This window comes from Tamandua tetradactyla, chromosome 6, assembly GCF_023851605.1.
Source record: "Tamandua tetradactyla isolate mTamTet1 chromosome 6, mTamTet1.pri, whole genome shotgun sequence".
NCBI lineage: Eukaryota > Metazoa > Chordata > Mammalia > Pilosa > Myrmecophagidae > Tamandua > Tamandua tetradactyla.
In genome coordinates this window covers 125,884,372-125,905,858 of record NC_135332.1, presented here as the reverse complement: position 1 = coordinate 125,905,858, position 21,487 = coordinate 125,884,372, and the positions used below count along the sequence as shown (strand labels likewise).

Below are 21,487 nucleotides of genomic sequence, written 5' to 3'. Positions count from 1 at the left end.
AACATACTGATAATTTTGCTTAATGAGAAAATGGAATCAGGTAAGACTTCAAAGTGAATGTTTTTAGACAATGGTGAACTTACTAAATTTCAATAATATTATGATTTTTCCCTATAAACAGGAAGAATCATTAGCCATTAGGAAATACAGAAATCTCTGATGCTACTTACCTAGAAGCAAAATAGATAAAGCTGAGGTTTAGAAGTAGGTCTCAGCAAATCAATGCCTAATGCTCCACTGGAAGTATCTCCTTGAGGAGTCTCCTGGGTCTTCTCTAAGTGAATTTCTTTTCTGATACACAGGCTAGAAATTTAACTTTCGAAATCTGAGAAAATCTATCCAGCCATTTTCACTATATGCAGTAACTATGAGAGAAAAACTTCTGTAGATTAGTAAGAATAGTGAATTCTAGCTTAGTGTTTCATGTATTTTATAGACGCACCTTTCACTTTCCAACACTGCACTGAAATCTTAAGCTTATTCATTCCATGCACTGCCTTTAAAAAAAAAATGCAGGCACATTGAGATGTTCACACTATTTATTTTTGTGGATATACATCAAATATAATTTTCAGAATTCCTTAAGAGATTGATAAGCCCACTAAAAGACTCCAAATAGCTTTTAAATGGTAGAGAAATACTAGGAAAGATCTAGCGGAAAATAAGATTGCTGATTATAGCATCCTAAAATGTACTACCATTCTGTGGCCTTGGCATATTCACTTTACTTAAAATATGCTTGTTTTATACATATGAAAATTCTTTTGAGATTATTATTAGGTAGTTATTAAGTCTTTCAAGGACCAAACGTATTCTTTTAAATTTGTAAGGTTTTCCTGCTTTGCCTCTGATTGTATATCCCCAATGAAATGTAACTCGAAAATGGATTTTCTTATCATCCATGAAAAAGTATAAACTTAATCTAGTTTCTATTTCTTTATCTCAATACCCTCTTAATTGACACTTTGCCTCACCTAATGAAAAACCACCCTCTCCACAGTCACAACTATTAGAATCTTATTTTGGCCTTGTCAAACTACCTGACAGTAAGTTGAAGCTTAAACACTGATAGTTGAAAATCTTCTAATCCAAAAGCCAGTAAAAATCTTCAGTATCCTGACTGAATATATATCTATCATTCTTTATACCTAACTTCAAGAGGATTTAGAAAGACAGATAAGATTTAAGAAGGCCTTAATATACCTTAATTCTTGCTTTAACGGTATTAGGTACTATGAGTTTTCTCCTCTTAAATAAATTTAAATATAGAAAAGGAGCTAAAGATAAGTTACACTGACTTCTTAAAGCATTCCACTTCTTTGTAAAATATAATTCAATTTGTTCACCATCCACGAAAAAAAATATGAACCACAAGCTATGATTCAGTATATCAAAATCCCAGCTCCAAGAGAGTATATAATCAGAGTACAGAGCATACTCATTAGGCTATAGCTCATCATAACTCTATATTAGCAGCTGAAAGCAAAGTAAATCCACAAATAAATGAATCTGCAATTTTCTGAAATGTCCACTCCTATTTGCTAAAGAGCAGAAAATTGTCATGCTGACAAGCATATAAGAGTGCTATTAGTCATTAGAGAAGTTGTTCAATAGTGCATAACTCATCCATAAGATGTAACACCACACATTTAAAATCAGGTCCTCATAGCATATACAAAAGTAGGAAAATACTTATTCTATACTGTAAAGAAAAAATCCAGAATCTGTGATTGTATTTCTAGCAGTATCCAAATATTTTATATATCCCATTTATTACTATTTATATATGATGCAAATATATATGTAAATGTATATGTAAGTCCTGATAATGACTGACCAGCTGTGCCATTTTCACTATGCTCATCTGATGCTGATCAAAAATTAAACGACACCCAGACCTGCAAAGTCAGAAGAATAGAGTTCATTCAAGATGTCCATGTTGTACATTAATAAACCAGAGAAACACTTGGTCTTAAGGAGTAAATTCAAATGGTTATTGCAGTTCAAGAGAGGCTTATCCTGGAATAGTTGTAATTAAATCTTCCATGTCCATCATTTCAGATAAAATCTGTGAAAATGAGTGTACATGACAATCTTGATGAATGGCACCAAAATCGTAAGAATCATATACTGTAATGAAGAGACAGGATGTAACTTGGAGAAGGTTTGGATTCATATGTAAAGAATTGTGTTCTTGCTATGTACATTCATGCTAAGTACATTCATAATCCCGCCTAACGCTTAGAACACAAAGGAGAAATCAGAGCTCAGGAAATAGGAGTTTAAACTTCCCAAGGGTCCAAAGCTGGTGACGGGCAGATCTTAGAAGTTTTGTTTTTGTTTTTGGCATGGGCAGGTATCGGGAATAGAAGCCCGGTCTCCGGCACGGCAGGAGAGAATTCTACCACTGAGCCACCATCGCACTGCCCTAGAAGTTTTAACTTCAACTCTTTCCACTACCTAAAATTAATTTTGGGGTCCCATATCAAAATCTTATAGTTAAAAGGAAAGGCGGGGAGTTGATATGCTACTGCCTCTCCTCTGTGAATGAATAGCACCATCATTCTCCCAGTTGCTCAATACAGAACATTTGATGCCTCTCTTTCCCTCAATCTATCTAATCTGTCAGCTAGTCTTGTCTACCTGACCTCTAAAACACATTTCCAATCCTTACATTGCCCTCTGTCGCCACTACCATCACTCTAGCACAGGGCACAAACCATATCTTCCTTGACCAACACAGCTGACTCCTAATAGAGCTTCCTACTTCTACTTACGGTTCCATCTGGTACATTCTCATAGGGCAGTCAAAAATGTAAATTTAGTAAAATAACACCACTCCCTACCTAAAAACCTCCAAGTATGGTATTTCAATGTAAAAGTAGGTTTACAAGTAGGATTTACAAAGCCCCACAAATTTGGCCTCTGATTATAACACTTCTCAACACTACGCTATTATCTCCTACACTCCCAACACATTCGTTTTTTTATCTCCCCAAATACACCAGGCTTATCTTCAGACCTAGGGTCTTTGCACTAAGCTGCTTCCTCCTCTTGATACATTATTCCCCTTGATAGTCATGTAATTGCCTTCTGATTGTTCAATTTCCTGCTCAACTGTTACCTTCACAGAGAGATATTTCCTAGCTTCTTAATATAAAGTAGCCACACTGTCACTTTCTATCACATCATATCATTAAATTTCTCTTTGTAACACATCACTATTTTCATATTGATATTTATTTAATTACTGATAGATTATTGATTGTTCCTCTGTCCCTCCACCAGTATGACTATGATTCAGATGAGCAGGGACCACCTCTCTTTTACTCATCCCCACATCATTACAAGTGCCCAACAAATAACTGTGGAGTTAATCAATGATCCTAATTAACTTCTAGGCAACAGTGCCTTCTTTTCTTCTTTAACCTGCTGTCCCCTTAAAACATGCGAAATTTAGAGGCAGTTCTGACTGTCTTTTATCTATCACAGTATCTCCTATTATCAGAGTCAGCTAATCTAAAATCATTTTATTCTTGTTTACCATTTTAGTAATTTCTCTTGAATGGCTGTCCCAGGACTCCATTTGATTCATGTTAAGGAAAGGCATCCACAGGTAAGGATATAATAAAGAACAAAGAATTGTTAATCAAAGAAGATATATCCAATATGTAAGCTCAGAAATTAATAAATAATAAGCCAAAGCAGCAGAGTTGTGAATGTGGGAAGCAGACATACAGTAAAACAGCTCTAGGTACAACCTTATAATCAATGCAGTAACACTGCATTCTTGGCTCAAAACAGATTAGCGAACACAATGAATAGCAAGCCAAATGCAAAATAATGATAGAGGCATTGAAAATATTGTAAAAAATTCAAATAAATATAAAATGGCAAAGAAAAACATCATCATGAGTAGCTGCTGTATGGAAAAGCATCGTAATCCCTGTTCCAGTGGTTCCCAAATCAGAATCCTTAGGGAAGCATTTTGGAAATAAGTATTTTCAGGTTCTAGTCCCTAATACTCAGATTCCAAAGACCTGGAATGGAGATCTTAAATTTATATGTTTAACAACTATCCAAAGCTATTTTGAGTTTGAAAACCTCTGATCTAGTCCCAAACCTTCATTATGCTGATGAGAAAGAAAAGATCCACAAAAAACCAATGCAATAAACAGTGAAAATTAGACAAGTTTTGAAGTCAAAAACTCAAGTAGAGAGAATTCACCTTCACCAGCTATAGAGCTATTATAAAAATTAAGAAATGGTCACATCTTGGCTTCTTGGGGCTTATGTCGGGTCACAAGGCTGGGCTCAGCATAACTCCAGGGGACTCAGTGACAGGGTCTGCAGTATGGCTGGTGCGTGTGAAATGGTGCAATGGTACAAACCTGTAGACTAAGGTGGTAGAGGATGAGAAGGAGAGAGAAAGGGAGAAAAGTAGGAGAGGGAGAAATAGAAATAGTTGAAATTAGGATATATTTACGGGATAAAATTCATACCATTTAGATTCACAAGTTAATCATGAGTTCATGTAAATTTGTACTTACATAATTGCCATTTCTAATACTGTGTTTCTTAGGGTTATATTCTTTATCCTTCAACTTAAATTTCTCCATTGTCCTTTACAAAAATTATATACCACATACCTGACTCAAATAGTAGAAATAAAGAAGAGATTATTTTCTTCATATTATGAAAAGGATTTACATTTCTTTTGAATAAATGTCCTTCTTTCTACACATTTTCCAGTGATTCCTGTAAAAACAGACAGCCAAAGGAATGCAAAACACATCTATATTTTACCATCCAAATTTTAAAACAGCACAAAAAGAAATAACAAAGCTTTAGTAATGAAAAAAATAAATCAATGTGTGAACAGTTTTAAATTATCACATATTTCAGAGCAAAAGCTTCTATAAAGACCTTTTTTTTCCAAAAAGGAGCATTTGCCATTTAATCTCTTTGCTGAATTCCAAATCACTGTACTTTTCTACTTATCATGATTAGACAAAGAAAAAAAAACTGATGATATGAATAACAGTCTCCTTTTTCAAAAATACTTAAAAGTCGGAAAAGCAAGAGAAAAAAACTGGTACACTGAAAGCATCACCATTTAATTTTGTTTGCGGTTCCCCTGTTAATGCAAACTAGCTGACAGAAGCTCCAAATTTAGTATACACAAAGCTGTCCTTGCAGTCCCTTCTTTAGTATCTCTAGGAAAAACATCAATCAGGCTTGCACGCATTGATTTTTTTCCATTAATATCTCATGTAGTTTATTGTTCATAACTTAATTATCCATAGTTCTATAACTTTAAAACTTTGGAAAATAAATCCTCACTCAATTAAGCAAGTTTAGATTTATTCCAAGTTAGCTTGCAACACTTGCAGAAAAGAGTTCCACAGGAAAAAAAAAAAAAAACTCACAGGACAAAAGCTACCCTATAAGAAGACCTTGCGGCTGCTGATTTACAAAGGTCAAAAATAAAAAAGGTCATTTGTAAAATAAAAGACCAAGCAAAAGAGTTTTGATGCTTATGAGTGAGAAGGAGCCACTGTTCTAAACAAGTTCGTGAAAGAGTGTTATGAACACAGTTAAGCACGTAGTTTAGGCCAACCACTACAGGTTCAAAGAGAGGCCCACCAGCTGCACTTTTGAAAGTTTTATCATCTATCCATTCAGTCTGCTACAAGTCATAGTTCACTCAAAAGAACATCAACCGGGGTGCACAGGCGGTTCAGTGGTAGAATTTGCTATGCAGGAGACCTGGATTTAATACCCAGGTTCTATTCCTGGCCCATACACTTGAAAAAAAAAGAAAAACACAATTCAACAAATGGTGCTGTGAAAGCAGGATACTCACATGGAAAGGAATGATATGTGACCCCCACCCCACAGCAATAGCAAACACACAAAAACAACATCAGCTGTGTGCAGGCAGTTTACCAGAGTTAGCCTTAGAAAGATTGAAAAAAGGTAGTGTCCCTGGCTTCTGGCTTCAGGAAACTCTGGGACTATGAATTGACTTTCCCTTTCCCCCAGATTCCTCTAATGCCCTCTTCTCACTTCTACTAGTATAGTCATAGGCAAGGATCCCATTATGTTTGCACTGGAACTTTAACTCCAGCTTAATGCTCTCTATTCTGTCCTCCACACTCATGCCTCATCACCAACAGGTATTTAAACAGGATAAAACTTAGAGTGCTTAGAATATATTGCCCCAATTTAAGCTCCTGCCTTGAAAATAAATAATTCACTCAAGTATGCAATGAAGGCTTTTAAATGTCCACCAGAACAAAACAAAGCAAAACCTTTAGCCCTGGGAATTCAGTTAAATGGTAGTTAAGTCCCTGGAAAGCTCTAACATGTTCTTCCCAAAAATGTTTATGTTGGTTCTTTGTACTCAGTAAACATTTCACTTTTATCTATCAAATTAGTAAAAATTTAAGCAAATTATATTGCCTGCTATAGTTAGGGATAAAGCTTTCCTATTTTGGTTACTACTGTATCCCAGGGCCAGAATCTACATAAATTTATTCAATACTCTTATACAACATTTCTGATAGGAGTGGTAATGATACAAGCCCTTTTGGAAAGCAATTTCCTAACATAAATTCAAAGCTGTAAAAATGTTCATTGAACCAGTAATTCCAATGGGATGCTATACTAAAGACATTATCCCAAATATGGGAAGTTTTTACACAACTATATTAATTGCTACAGAAAAGTGTAACCCTGAAAAGAGGCCTTAAATGTGTTTATAAGTAGGTCAAATTCTGTATAAAATAACAATAAAAATAATGGCATAATAATGGACCACTTACTCTATGTCAGGCAGTAAGCTAAATGCTTTATATATCTTCCCTGCTTTAATCATCAAGGCAATATCATGAAATAAATATTGTTATCCCTATTTTATAGGTAGGGATCTGAGATTTGGAAAAATTACATTACTAGTCCCAATATAAGCCACTATCAAGCAATGTAGTCAATCTACAAACTGCAAAATGTAATTGCTATTAGGGTTCATTGTTCCCCAAGTCTCACTTTTATCAAGGCCACCCTTCCCTTCAAGTCCTCATTGTTTCCATCTCTCCACTCAGAAGGATTCAAGAATCTAATTAACTCGCTTTAAAGTGTTGAGTCAATGTAGTCGTCTTTTCTAGAATCTGAATTCAAGAGAAGATAACGACAAGAAAGAGTGACTAATCTATTTGGTGGTTCTCAAAGTGGGGCCCAGGAATCCATGAGGGTCCCAAGATCTTCTCAGGGGACCTACAAGGTCAATATTAATTTCATAACAAATCTATAATGCTAGTCACTTTTTCACCTTCATTCTTTCACAGGGCACAGTGGAGTTTTTCAGAGACTACCTGATGAGTCATATCTCAACGGATTAAAAGCAGATGCAGATATGAGAATCTAGCTTCTTCTATTAATCCAGACATTTAACAGATTTGCAGAAGTGTATGTGGGGGGGAGGGATGGGAAGCCACTTTTCTCACCAATTCTTTTTTTTAATTTTGGAAAATAGTTACTATTTTTCATGAATTTTTAATGTTAACATGTAATGGTTTTATAATATTTTCAAATTTGTCAATTCTAAATTTTAATAAAGCAAATACAGATCAATGGAACTCACATAACCAAGAGCTAAATGTGCTCCTCAATAATTTTTAAGAGTGTAATAGGGTCCTGAGATCAATGTTTTGAGAATACTGTATAGATGTATTATTCAGTAATAATGAAGCCCATATTATTGGCTCCAGGTCAATAAGAGGTGTGACATTTCTAGCAGCCTCAATCTATTCCACCAATGTGAACACCTACTCTGCCTACTCTACCTAAATTTGATTTCAAGTTTCTCATCCCTCTTTGAAGCAAAGTGTGCAGGATAACAACCTGTCTTCCTCAAATCTAATAAACATGTGTTGGTCATTTATATGAATCAAGTATTTAATACAACCAGTAATTGGCAGTGCTGCAATGTAAACCTAAGTTTTCTTATTCTACATCCATTGTTCTATCCCCTACACTGCCACCAAACAATGTTTTAAAGCAACCAATTTAGGCATATTCAAGGAACATCACCACCTAGTGTCAATATTTCCTTTCACTCCCTCCCTTCCTCTCTCTTCTAACACACACAGACACTTAAACACACACCTTTGTTAATAGAAACTGACATAGAGCTAAAACCGAATTTTCTGAAATAAGAGAAATCACTGTTTGACCTTTGCTCTCCCGTGGCAAAGTAGCCCCCTGATTAAAACAATGGTTTCCATTGATAATAGCATTACTGAACCATTGAGCTATCACTCTGTTCCACTTATTATTCTTGATATTTTCCATTCAGTGTCTCAATTATTGTTATAATAAGCTGAGAGTTCAGTGTTATTATCTTCATTTTACAAATGAGGAAACTAACGCTTAGAGAGGTTAAATAACGTGCCCCAGGTCACTTAGTCATTTAGCTATTAGCGCTGGGATTCATACCCAGATTTCCCTAGGTGTATTACCTTCATATTCTCAACCACCTCTCTCTATACTCCTCTGTATTATTTAGTATAACTTGTTCTCTATGTGGTACATGGAATGGAATTACTTGCGTAGCTGTTACACAGTTTGATGGCCTATAATAAAGAGGGTGGCTAGACATGGTGCACAAAGCCATGGAAAAAAAAAGTTTTATTCCTACATCTATTACCTGCCTTTTCTCTAGCTCCTACTGTGTTACAGTGCTTCAAAAAGTTTAAACAACAGGTCATGAAGCAAATGAAATTATTAGCAGCAGTGTTTATCCACCCGGCTATTCTGAGTTCAGTGAAAAATAATAAATTGACTCTCTTTTTTTTAATGTTAACTGAGCCACTACAGAAACCTCATACAATCTAGAGAGTAGGGAAAGAAATATGGACAGTGGCAAGCACAGTTAATTGAACATTTTATAGAACATTGAGAGAGTTCAGAGAAAGTGCATTTCCCATTTTTTATCTTCTCCGATGTTTAATGAAAATTCACCTATTATGACCACATAGAAAAAAAAGAAATAAAAGAGAATTATCATTTTAATTTCTACTTAGTAACTCATCCAAGCAATTGAGTTTGACTGGTCTAGAAGCAAAACGTGTGGGGGGTTATTTGAAAGAGACGAGATAGAGCAAAATATTTCCCTTCAACCTCCCTCTCCCCAGTTAAAATCTTCCTTTTCCTCACTGCACAATTTAGCCTTTAAAATAAATTTTAAAGTAGGCAAAGACTGTCTTCAATGTTTAGGACTACTATTCTGTGGTTTAGCTCTTCTGTCTTTCTAGTAGGGTGCATTATCCCATTCTCCCTTGGGAATCCAGTACTCAAATGAAATAAAAATGAACTTGATCAGTTTTGGTAGAGTATGGTACCAGTGCCTCATAACACTTATATCTCATTGATGATAAAAAAATTAATAGATTAAAGGAATGATATTTTTAGTATGAATTTGGGGGAAAAAAGATTATTAGCAGCTGAGCTATTGAACCGCAAGTCCAGCCCAAGTGGCTATCTTTTTAACCTATTCATTATATATTTTTTCAAGCCAAATTTTCAGTACAGAAGTATGGATAAATTCTATTACTGACTTCATTTACTTACATTTTTACTTTCAAATAATTATACAATCCTTTCATGAAATATTTTAGGGAACATTTTACTTAAGTTATTCTTATTGTTTATAAATATTAGATCCTGAATGCATATGTAAAAGGAAAATAAGAAACTGAGATCTTAACAAGAAATGACTTTTGTTTTTTTTTTTTTTGCATAGGCAGGCACCAGGAATCTAACCCAGGTCTCCGGCATGGCAGGCGAGAACACTTCCACTGAGCCACCATTGCCCACCCAAAAAATGACATTTTTGATGGATTTCACTATTTAAGAATATTGAAGGCTCCCCCTCATGGGGCCTACATCCTAAAGGAATGGCAAAAGTAAAAACCCAGTGGACATAGTTCCTATTGACTAGAATAATTTTCTGAGGTCCAGACCACAATGCAGAGTCATATGGATAAAATCATGGAAAAGGCATATTTTACTGGTAGCACACTATCACAAACACGTATGTTGACACTGAAAGGAATCGTAATGGCATCCTATCCAAACATCAAACTCTACCATTGAAGAAAGAGAGAGAGAGAGAAAAAAGGACGGGGGAGGGGAGATAGTGAGAAAGACAGGGAGAAAGAAAGAGAGGGAGAGGGAGAGAGAAAAAAAGAGAGAGAAAGAAAGAAACAAAGAAATAATGCTTTGAAAAATTCTAGATTTTCTAAAGGACAAATACTTAGAAAGTTGCTCAGTCAATTCTAGAATCTTCCATTTCTTCCTACTCCAGAATTTTTTCCATAGTTTCACTTTGATTTAGACTCTCTCAATGTCTTAGACTTAAAGCCACTCATTTTCTAGATGTACTCTCTTGAGAAGTTTATTAGTCTCTACTTCTCTTACTACCTATACATGCACAATTCCCAACCTGGAATTGTTAGGGTCTCTAGTCTATCAATATGGGTTTTTTTTGTATACTATTTAAAACACAGATGTATGCCTAACCAAATAAGGTATATATGATGCTTGATTTTCAAGTAGACATTAGAGGTCATTAGGGGATACTGTGATAGAGAAAAGATGAACAGAACTCCTTATAAATGCTACATGTTTTAAGGAGACTGCAGGATAAAGAAGAAAAGGCACTGTTGTCTGAAAGATATTTAGGATCACTGATTAACTCCACAGTAATTTGTGGGGCACTTAAAATATATTAGGCAGTCCCAACAAATCAGGGACTGCTTATCCATTCTGCTCATCGGGAAATTAACTCTTACAGATGACGGGACACCATGATCAACCAGTTTCCACCTAGATTTTGTTAATGGAAGTCAAATCTGGGAGATTGGAGGGTGGTATAAAAAGGAAAAGCCACAGTTTCTACCAACTCCTGTTTTCCCACAACCTAGAATGATGTCTGCAACTTTATCTCCCCAAGGATCCCACCCCCTCAGAACAGCTCATCTTTTCAAAGACTCAGCTCCCACAGGGCAGCCCCCACCGTGGTCCTAGCTCCCACCTATAACACTGAGTTTGGGGACTGTGCTGACATCATTCCCTCCTGCTGTCCCCCAGCCTACCTGGTAGTGGCTCTTTCCTGTTGTTATGGGTTGACTTATCATCTCTCCTTTGGTTTCTCAGCTTTTTTAACTCCCATATAAATGAACATTTTCTGATATTAAAATATCTTTAAGATTCTTAGAGAGTTTGCTGCTTCCTGACTAGAACTTCACACACCTCAGTTACTGACACAGTTTTTTTTTCCTTTAAAAGATACTCTTTCTCAGCCACTGACAGCCTCTCCCCCTTTAACTCTCTTCCCTAGCCCTTCAGTTCCCAAGGTCAGGGCCTCACAAAAGGGAAGGTTTGTGAACCAGCAAAAGAAGATGGATAGTTGAGCTGAGATGCATGATGCTCCTCTATTTCTGGGCTACCTTACAAATACCTACACAATGATAATAATTGATGAATATTAATAGTTAATGTACTGGTGTATTCAATATCACACCCACCCATATAAATTCGCATGCCCATTTAAAATATCACAGTCAGAAAAAAAACTGATTTTTGTCTTGCATCTAATTTTACTTGATACTAGTGCAATATACATAGTGTTTACAGACTATAAGTCAGCCTTTAAGATGATATATGCAAACGAAGACTATTTAATGAGTGATCACAAATTGACTATTTGGCTTACAAAATGATTCATCATATTATTCCTTCAACTACCAACCCTCTAGAAAATTTAAAACATTATTTGATTTATCCAAATTTATATTATGTTAAGCATTTCATGTCATTGAAGCAGGGTTAAGATTTAGGGCGGTAGCTGGCTGATGAGCAAAGCGCAAATTTCAAGAAGGCTACAAAGAGAAAGATATCTCTGAGAAGCAAGCAATAACCAACAGCACCTGGGGGACAGTTTACCCTACCTGATTGAGTCATCTATGATCAAACACCAAGAAAGAAGGTAGAAGGGGAGGGTAGTAAAAGAGTTAATAAAAATTATAAAAGGAACAAAAATCTATAAAAACAGATTGCCCCACAGTGTCAGGGCATCTCACTTTTCACCCCTTTTCTTGTCAGAATGTCCACATGCTCTCTCTCTACATGTATATCTAAGAAATTTTCTGGCTTTCTGTGCTGTGCCCTTGCATTCCTTCTCACAGCATGGCCAAGAACCTAGAAACCCAAATCTAGCAACATCATGAGAAAAAATATCATCATAAGAAATATCACCATATTTCAATTTATCAAGGACTCAGTTTTCTTGACCTCAGAGTGCCAAAGTCTACAATGCAGATGGTCCTGCTGAAAGCATTACTTAAGTTAATGTTTGTGTCATGTCCTATTTCAGAGAATCATATCCTTCAGGTTTTCCTTTAAAGTAACAGAGTTTCACGCATCAAGCTTTGAAGAAGGAGGTGCTCAAGTTCTAGAAAAGTAAAGATACACTGAAAAGGACCTGCAGACCAGATTCAGGGCACCCCATTAGAACTCTGTTTTTTCTTAAGCCAAGGAAACAGTCATGGGAATCTACTGCTGAAAATGTTTCTCTTCCCATTATAATAAGCCTCTAAATTCTGTCCAGTCTGATACATATATATTACTTTCAGGGATCATACTTGGAAAAACAAAGGAAGGAGACAGTACAGGCTTCCTGCTCCCATTTACCTCTCTTCTGGTTCTGCTGCAAAGCGAACAACATCCTGTTGAAGGGACTGTCCGAGAACAGCCGCAACAAACAGCCTAGAAGTAAATGTTGTCCCAAGGCAGGTCTGGGAAGAATGTTAGAAAAGTAGCTTCAATAGAAATGACTCCTAAGTGAAGAGGAGACAAGACCTCTCATCTTTCAATAAACACTAGAGCGAGGTGACCTGTAGGGAAGGGTGGGGAGGTAGAAGAGGGAGGGAATGGGGAAGGGAGGCTGATGATGGGATGATGTAAAGTTTTGTCATATTTGCACACTAACACACTAGCAGAATTATATTTTTGTAAATTGGACAACCCATGTTTTCCATAAAAACCCCAGCAGTACAATATTTTCAAGTGCAATGAATGACTAGAAAAATTAGTAATTTATTTTATCAGAAAACCATAAGAATCAGTATTTGAGATGCATTCAGACGTAAAAGAGCCATAGCTTGGAGAACACATCATTCTAAATGCCATTCATCCACTAGAGGAGACAGCTTTACTGTATGAAGTCTAAGGAACATACAGAGTTATAATTTTTTCTTTTTTAAAAAAATGAGTTTGTCACCTTATAAACTACAGAGTTTTAAAGGTTTAATTGCAATCGCTATATATATCAGTTCCACTTTCTGATGAAATTGACCTAGGTTAAAATTGGGCTTACAAAATATAAGAAGCCATAATTATATTTTTCATGCTTTTACTTCCCAGTCAATACTTAAGTACTGAAAACTGCTTTTGTAATTAGTGTGATTTTTCATTCACTTTCCAAAAGTTAACAACTTTGTAAATTATTTTTGAATAGAAATATGCACCCTAGAAACAGGAAAGTGAGAGGGCAAGATTAAAATCTGGAGATATTCATGATGAGAGAAATTTAATCATTATCTGGCTTTTTCTCTATAGCACTAACAAGTTTAATAGTAAAAGAGATGATAAGCCTATCCCAACCACAACTTGTAAGTCAGGAGAGTAACTAGGTCTAAATCAGATAGAACACTCTTACATACACACTTAGTATTGGGGAAAATAGAAAAAATGGCCTCTTCTCAGGAAACAAAATGACCCAGATCTGCTTGCCCAATCTCCCACATCCTGGTTCCTTGTTTAAGTCCCGATAAACACAAGCTAAGATTCGCATTCCTCTAGGCTGTCCATTTCCCCAAATCCATATCCACAAAGGGGCTGTCACTGTAACCTCAGACATTCCCAAGGGAAGGTCCGGTCTCTTTCTAATTGGGTTAGCTTTCAAGCTCAAGGTCATGTATCTTTCTAATTGGATTAGCTTTGTGCTCAAAATTGTGAGCCCACAAGTCCCAGCCAATGGGGGACGGGTGAGCAGGGGGAGGGGACAGTGGGGGATGGGTGAGCAGGGGGAGGGGGCAATTGCATCAGGGGTTTATGTAATCTTTGTCACTGTGCGAAGCCGGTACCCTCACCTGCTTCTGCTTATCTGGTGGGTGTCCCTTCTCATGAGAAAGAAATAAAACAGTGGTCTCTGATTTAACCTCTTGTCTCCAGAAATTTTCTTTGGGGAAGGCAACTGCCATCCCACTTATTATTACCAGAGAGAAGTCAAATAAGCCTAAATTTATGATGTTTTACATGAAACATCGTCACTTCAGAGAGCCACCTCACAACCTTTAATACTAAGCAAGGAAATCAAACACTACAGTGTTTCCAGCTTTAAAAAAAAGAAAGAAAAGGAAAAAAGGACAAATCAGGTTTGGAGCAATAAGAGGAAAATTATAAACAAACAAGTCAGTTAAAAATGGCTTAAAGTTTCCTTCATAGCCAATTTCAAAATTGTTTGTAAGGTAAAACTCATTTAATAGGAGAAAACAGTCTAGAGATCTAAAATGAAGAATAGCCAATCTGATGCATTCTTACATGCCCCAGGCACATTAATAATCTTATTACATACACTGAAACAATTTGTTGGGTGAGAGTACAAATATGAATAAACAATTGTATAGGTTATTCTATATAATAGCGATGTCTATGAAAACAGGTAGATTTTAAAGTAAAATAATTACTGAACAAGTTTGCAACAATCTCTCTGAATGATTTTACAAGAAAGAACACTATTGGCTGGGAAACGATGAGTTAAAGAAAGTGAATTCAGATGGACCCAAATTTATTGCAGTCAAAATCATCAGAAAGTTAGCCAGCATCAAATTCATCAGACATCCAGCAGCTATGGTATCATAGAGAGAGAACTATGAACAGCTCAACTCAAATGATTTGCCTCTAGATCATATCAGTGTGTTCAATGAGATTGGAGAGATGGCAAACGCAGGAGCAAAGAACATTTAAATAGCATAGGAATATTCATTTATATAAAAGCATAATAACATGAAGGTTAATATGAAGGATTATTCTACTATTAAGATTTATTACAGACTTCAGGAAGGCACTGGTCGGAGGCCTCTAATTCATTGCTGAAATGCATTATTTTTTCTGTGGAGGAAACAAAAAATATAATGACATAGTTGTTAATTCATTTATATCCTCAATAGTAAAGTAATTCATAAAATCAGTTTATCAAGCAGATATTCTCCTAAGGCTGAATGCTTAATCACAGCCATGCAAAACCATGAATATTTTTACTGCAGATCACACGAATGTTACAGCGAAAATGAAGTTTAAGAACTGGTTAAAGAGAATCAATTTTAAACACTATAAATTGGTTGAGCCAATATTAATAACAAAGTCAAAAATCTTATTTTTACTAAAAAATATCTTTGGCAATAATTTTCTAGGAACAGTAAAAGAACCAGAGTTCAGAAAATCTTTAGGTTTACCATACGAAAAGGGATTGAGCGCTCAGTAAGACAGCGCATAGAAATTTCCACTAAGATGAACTTAAAATTTTTGTACAATACCCGTTGTTGGCAGCATTCTGGGTAGGTAGGTCCTTTCAGTGACTGAGTGGGTAGAATCTGTTGTTATTTGTATCCATCCTTTTATGGGAGCCTGGATTAAGGTAAAAGGGAAACTGCCTCAATGCTGAACTTAAAATAAGGCTTCATCTCTTTACAATTGAGCCTACCTCTGAGAATGTGAAAGGCTATTTTCAACAGCATCCACGATTTACTATCAAACTCAAGTAGATGACAACGGTTTTCCCAATGGAAAGTAATAAAATACCATTTATATGAAATCATATATCAAGATATTTTAGAGTTGATTAAACTAATGATGTTTAATATGAAAGATGAAACTTCAAACAATTTTTGTGCTTATATTGGGCTATTTATTTCAGTCTGTTCACAGATGTTGCCCACCACCCTTACATTTCTTTGCAAAGAGGAGATATTTTTGTCAAAGTTTGTGAAATATTGGTGTAATGGTTACAAATTTGGGTTGATATCATAGCTAGCTATATTATTGACTAGTTTTGTGACTTTGGAAATATTTAATTTCTCTGGAACTCAATTTCTTTACTGAAAAAAATAGTTAGCATCTAATTCATAGAATTATTTTGACAATGAAATGTCAGGGTCATATAAGAGCCAAGAAGACTTGTTTCCTGTCCTCATCAACATTTAATTGTGGGAGGCAAGCATGCAGGCAAATGACGACTGGGGACTGTGGTGAGGTCTGTATCAGATAACTTCAAAATGTGATGAGAGCACACAGGAAAGATGGATGAGTTATAATCAGGCCTAAAGGAGCAGTCACACAGAAGGTCTAAACATAAGAAAGGATGTGGCCAAAGACACAGAGGAAAGACAACCAATAAAGGGAGTCAAACAGTGTGAACGATGAACAGATTTTCAGGAGGTGATGGGGACAAAATGATAATATCATTTAAAAATTACCCAGAGCAATATAAAATATCTAAGAACAATCCCAGCAATGTTTGTTAATTTTGCCAAATCTAACCCACAGATTTAATGCTATCCAAGTAAATATTATTACATTATTCAAAAATTCATTAACTACTGAAAATGGAAACTCATTGTCAACAATAAAAATAAATATGTATGCAATGCTTACTCTGTGCCATGGCATTTTTATATAGCTAACCCATATAATCTTCATATCTATCCCGGGAAGGGCACGGTATTCTCTTGTGTGGTTTATAAAGGAGGAAACTAAGCTTAGAAAAGGAAATTGCCAAATGTCACACAGGTAGTAAGCTTGGAGAGCGAGAGTTAAATACAGACAACATGACTTCAAAATCTGAGCTTTTAGCTGCTACAATATTCAGATTCTCAATCCTAAATCCCTAAAAATACAGAAACTACTGAAATAAATTAGGATACATGCATAAATAAGTTATTATGCATATTTTAAATATTATGCACTTGAAAATGGGAAATGCTTAGATATAATATACTAAAAGAAAAGAGGAACAAGTAAAAATATAAATAATACTATCCCAATTTTGGTTTTATTGTATGCATGTGTATATGCTTGTGCTTACGAGTAGAGACAGAAGAGTACAGAGGAATAAAACTGCACGGATATTCCAAAAATATTTCCTTCAATTTGAGATAAGATTATGGGTGATTTCAAGTTTTTATACTTTTCAACTTTTCAGTAAGCACAGGTATTTGTTTTATAATAAGCAAACAAACAATGAAGCAGGTTTTTTTAGTGGGCATGAGTTTAGTTATCATAAGATAAAGTTGTTTGAAAATAATGTGTCACTTAACAGATACTCAGACATAGAAAATTTATCATCTTTAACCTTTCCAACATATATGAAATCAACTAACAGCCATCACGAAGCCAACCAAAAATGCCCCTTTCCCAATCCAACACCCCATCATACCCTTCTCCCCTTCCCCCCAAGCATATGTAATACTATAGGCTAGGAGGAATTAAAATTTGATACAAAATTTACACTTATAAGAAAAATTTAAAAACTCACATATATACACCTTTCAAATAATATACAAAGTGTATTTTAGTCTCATTATTCAACTAGTCTACAATGATCAGCAAATTACGCATGAATCTGTCTAATTATAGATCGCACAATCTTAGGATAACCATTGCAGCCTTCTCTAGAGTAAAAGCTAGAAATAAAAGAAAATAAATTAAACAAAAATTTGTAGATTATTTTGTACCTAAATAAAAACAACAAATATGCTAGAATATTATGGGTTATATTCAATATTAGATATTTTATTTTTATTATTAAAATGAAATTTTACAGAAATCATAATCTAGTGTACCCTGCTATTATGAGTAGGATTCCTTCAAACTTCCTTTCAGTATCTCTCCGGCCTCAAAAACAAAGACCCCTTGCCAAAAAAAACATGGATGTTTATCTGTATGGGTATCTCCACTGAGGTCTGCTTCCCCTAACTCAGGGGTCTCAAGTTAAACCTGCAAACACCAAATTGTGCTGCAGTAATGGAATTTTTCCATAATGAAAGTGTCAGTTCCAGCCTCTCTTGCAACCACAGCCACTTTCAGCTTTCAGTTTTTATTTAAAAGGCTTAATTGGAAGTTTTTATTACTCCCAATTAGGCTTTTTAATTAAAAGGAAAAGTTGAAAGAGGCTGCAGGCAAATACTGCTGAAACTCATATCAGCATAAAATCAAAAGAAATAAAAACAAAATTATGCTACTGTAAAACAGCAGTAACAGGCACAGCTTTCAATAATAGTTACCTCTGGTCATATTTAATGTTATGGTAGCGCATTGACAATGATGAAGTGGACATGACTGATTGGAAAAAACAGACTGTATCTAATGTAACAACAAAATTCATCAAAATGATACTTAAAAGATAACATTCGCATTCAAAGCAAAAATCTACCAAAATGCACAGTTGCCAATACAAGTAGTTAGCAACTCTAATTCACCAACACAGCACTAACGCTACACACTAAAGCAGACTCTTAAAGCCTCTTTAACAAGCAGAATAGTACATATAAACAATGTGGATAAGTGTTTATTGTTGTAAGATGATTAGCTTTTTAATTCCTCAGAGGATTTTTTTTTTCTGCATAAAGCCTCAGCTTGTCATTATTGTCGAATTTTGCACTCCTGGTGTTTTGTTTTTCATTCAAAATGAAATTATAAGTTGCATTCCCTTATATATATTTTTTGGCATCTTTAAAATTCCATGCAATGTCTTCAGAACAAAATAGAGCTTCTTACATAAAGGTGAGTTCATCATCAGAGGTAATAGGAATACGTAGAAATATTAGATTCGTACCAGAGACAATTTCATACCTAATAAACTTGGCTATTTATCCTGGATTTTATAAACTATACCAAGAGTCAGAAGCTCTCTAAAATGTCTCTCATATAAGCTATGATATGGAAGAACTTATTTCTTTATATCTTAACTTTCCAACTCAAAGATAGGTTAATACTTGCCCCACATCACAATACCAAATTCTAACTAAAAACACACAAACGTCTATGAAAAGAAGAAAATAAATTTTAGTATGATATCAAGGACAGAAATCTCAATGGTTTATGTCAGTCATTTAAGGAACACATATTTTGGAAGTAGAAATCCTGAATAAAAGATAAAAATGCAAGTGAAATGCAACCCTTCTGCCTTTTTCTAGGGACAATTATGCATAACCTCATTCACAAGAAGACATTCATTAATGTTCAGACTGAGTAAGGGGTCTTTATCGTGTCATGGACTAAAATTGTGTTCTTTCCATCTTCACTGCCATCAGTCACCTCAAAGCAAGCCCCTACAATCTCTTATCTAAAAGGATTCTGACTAAACTCTTGCCTTCCACAATGTGTTCCCAGCACAGCAAATTGTCATAAAGCATAAATCAAATCCTGCCATTTTCTTGCTTTAAAAACATACTAATGGCTTCATATGATGGTCAGAATAAAACCCCAACACTTGAGTATGGTCTATAAAAGCCCTGCACAAGGCTCAGATTCCAACCTCAATTTGAATCACTTCTTTCTGGTTTACTCCCCTCCAGCTACAAGAACCTTCCTTCAGGTCTATGGACATACCAACAAACCCTTTCTTTCCTCTAGTCCATGCCTCACACACCTGTCTCCACTTTCCCAGGGACTAGTTTTTTTCTATGCCTCTTAATTCAAACATAGTCTCAATGCTACCTCTTCAGGGAAGCCTTCCCTGCTCATTTAAAGTTACTACTATTACTCTATCACAAGCCACATATTTATATGTCACCTAACCTTAAACACAGTTGTAATTATGATATTCAGTTGTTCATTTACTTGTTTTCTTTTTTAAGTGTTTTCCATAAAAACATGCTCCAAAAGGGCAAAAACCACAACTGTCTTGTGTATCATTATATCCCATCATCCACTTGATACCCAGCTCCAGGTATAGCATATAGCAGGCATGCAATAAATATTTTTAAGACATGAATCAATAAAAAATGAATAAATACAAAGTATTAAAGTTTCTTTCAAGTTCTTGTCACAAAACCATCTTATGTGGTTAAAACAAAATTATTATAACAAGGCAGCAGTGTATATAAACAACTCTGGCCACTCAGCTGTTTTATGGTCAGCTAAGAACTCATTAAGGTCTCCCTCTAGTCAGACATATATCTGTCTAAGCAGGGATTAAGCACCTGTGTCTTCTGTGTGGTTTTGAATTTGGGGGGTTCTTTTGTTTTGTTTGTTTCCCAACCCAGGAGTTTTTCCTTCCACTATCACCTCCTCTTAAAAGGTATTGATTTTACTTTGAGCTTTAAGCTTAAGAGGTGTCACAAGCCTAAAGAATACAGGTTCCATAAAAATTGAACATTGGAACAGCATTCCACTTGTTAAAGCTAATTTCCCACTAGTTCACATTTTCTTAAATGTGAAACAAAGTAGAAATTGATAACATCAGGAGAAGAATGTAGAAAGAGAAGAAGTTGGAGAAATAGAAGGAACTGATTTACCATTGTAGCCATTATGGTAAACAGCTGGACATGGAGATTTTAGGGGACATATTCCCAGCCACCTAAATTCACTTAGGGAGCATAAAGGCAAAAGACAAGCTTCATAGCACCATCAGCCTATGCTTCCTATGCTTCCATATCTTGAGGAACACAGATACTAGCGTGAGGTATGTCAGTGAACTTGCAGGCGCTGGGAGGACTGGGTTTCCAAAATGCAAAGGGGAGCTCTGAACACTTAAACAATAAGCAATCTGAAAATTAAACAATACTTAAAATCACATCATAATGTCTTTATCATTTTCTCTATCTTATACATTAAGAAACTGGGTTTCAGATAAGATAACTGACTGGCCAATAGTAGCACGATTAATAAGGATCTGCACACAGCTTCCTTGCCTCCAAAGCCTGAGTTCGCCCTCAAGAGGTGTCTTTAGTTCTCCTGAGCTAATAGGACAAATACCATACAACAAGTTTGCTTAAACTAGAATTTATGGGCTCACGGTTTACAGACTAAGAGAAGTCCAAAATCAAGGTAACACTTTCTCCCCAAACTCTGTATCCTTCTTCTGGTCTGGCTGCCAGCAATCCTTGAGGTTCCTTGTCTGGGATTCCTGCCTCAGTCATGTGGCGATTTCTTCTCCTTTCTCTTCCGGGTTCCACTGACTTCCGGCTTTTGGCTCCTCCCTACGGCTTTCTCAGGCTGTGTCTCAATTTCTTTCGCGTTTGAAAGACTCCAGGAATCCAGATTAAGAGCTACTCAGCTTCCGTTGGACCACTCCTTAACTAAAAATAGCATCTTCAAGGGAGCCTGTTTACAATGGGTTCACACCCAGAGGAATTAAGAT

The 21,487-nt window shown here is 35.7% G+C and overlaps 1 long non-coding RNA gene across 3 annotated transcripts; it reads right to left on the bottom strand.

The window, feature by feature from the left end:
- Positions 1-12,518: 12,518 nt before the first annotated feature.
- LOC143686347 (uncharacterized) lies at positions 12,519-21,268 on the bottom strand. 3 transcript variants are annotated; one of them, XR_013177073.1, is made up of 4 exons: positions 21,143-21,268; positions 15,663-15,753; positions 15,178-15,237; positions 12,519-12,860 (listed from the first exon to the last, which is right to left on the bottom strand). It is a non-coding gene; the product is annotated as an uncharacterized LOC143686347 (long non-coding RNA). The 3 variants fall into 3 exon arrangements; XR_013177075.1 differs by having other exon boundaries at positions 15,182-15,237; XR_013177074.1 differs by lacking the exon at positions 12,519-12,860 and having other exon boundaries at positions 15,008-15,237.
- Positions 21,269-21,487: the final 219 nt, after the last annotated feature.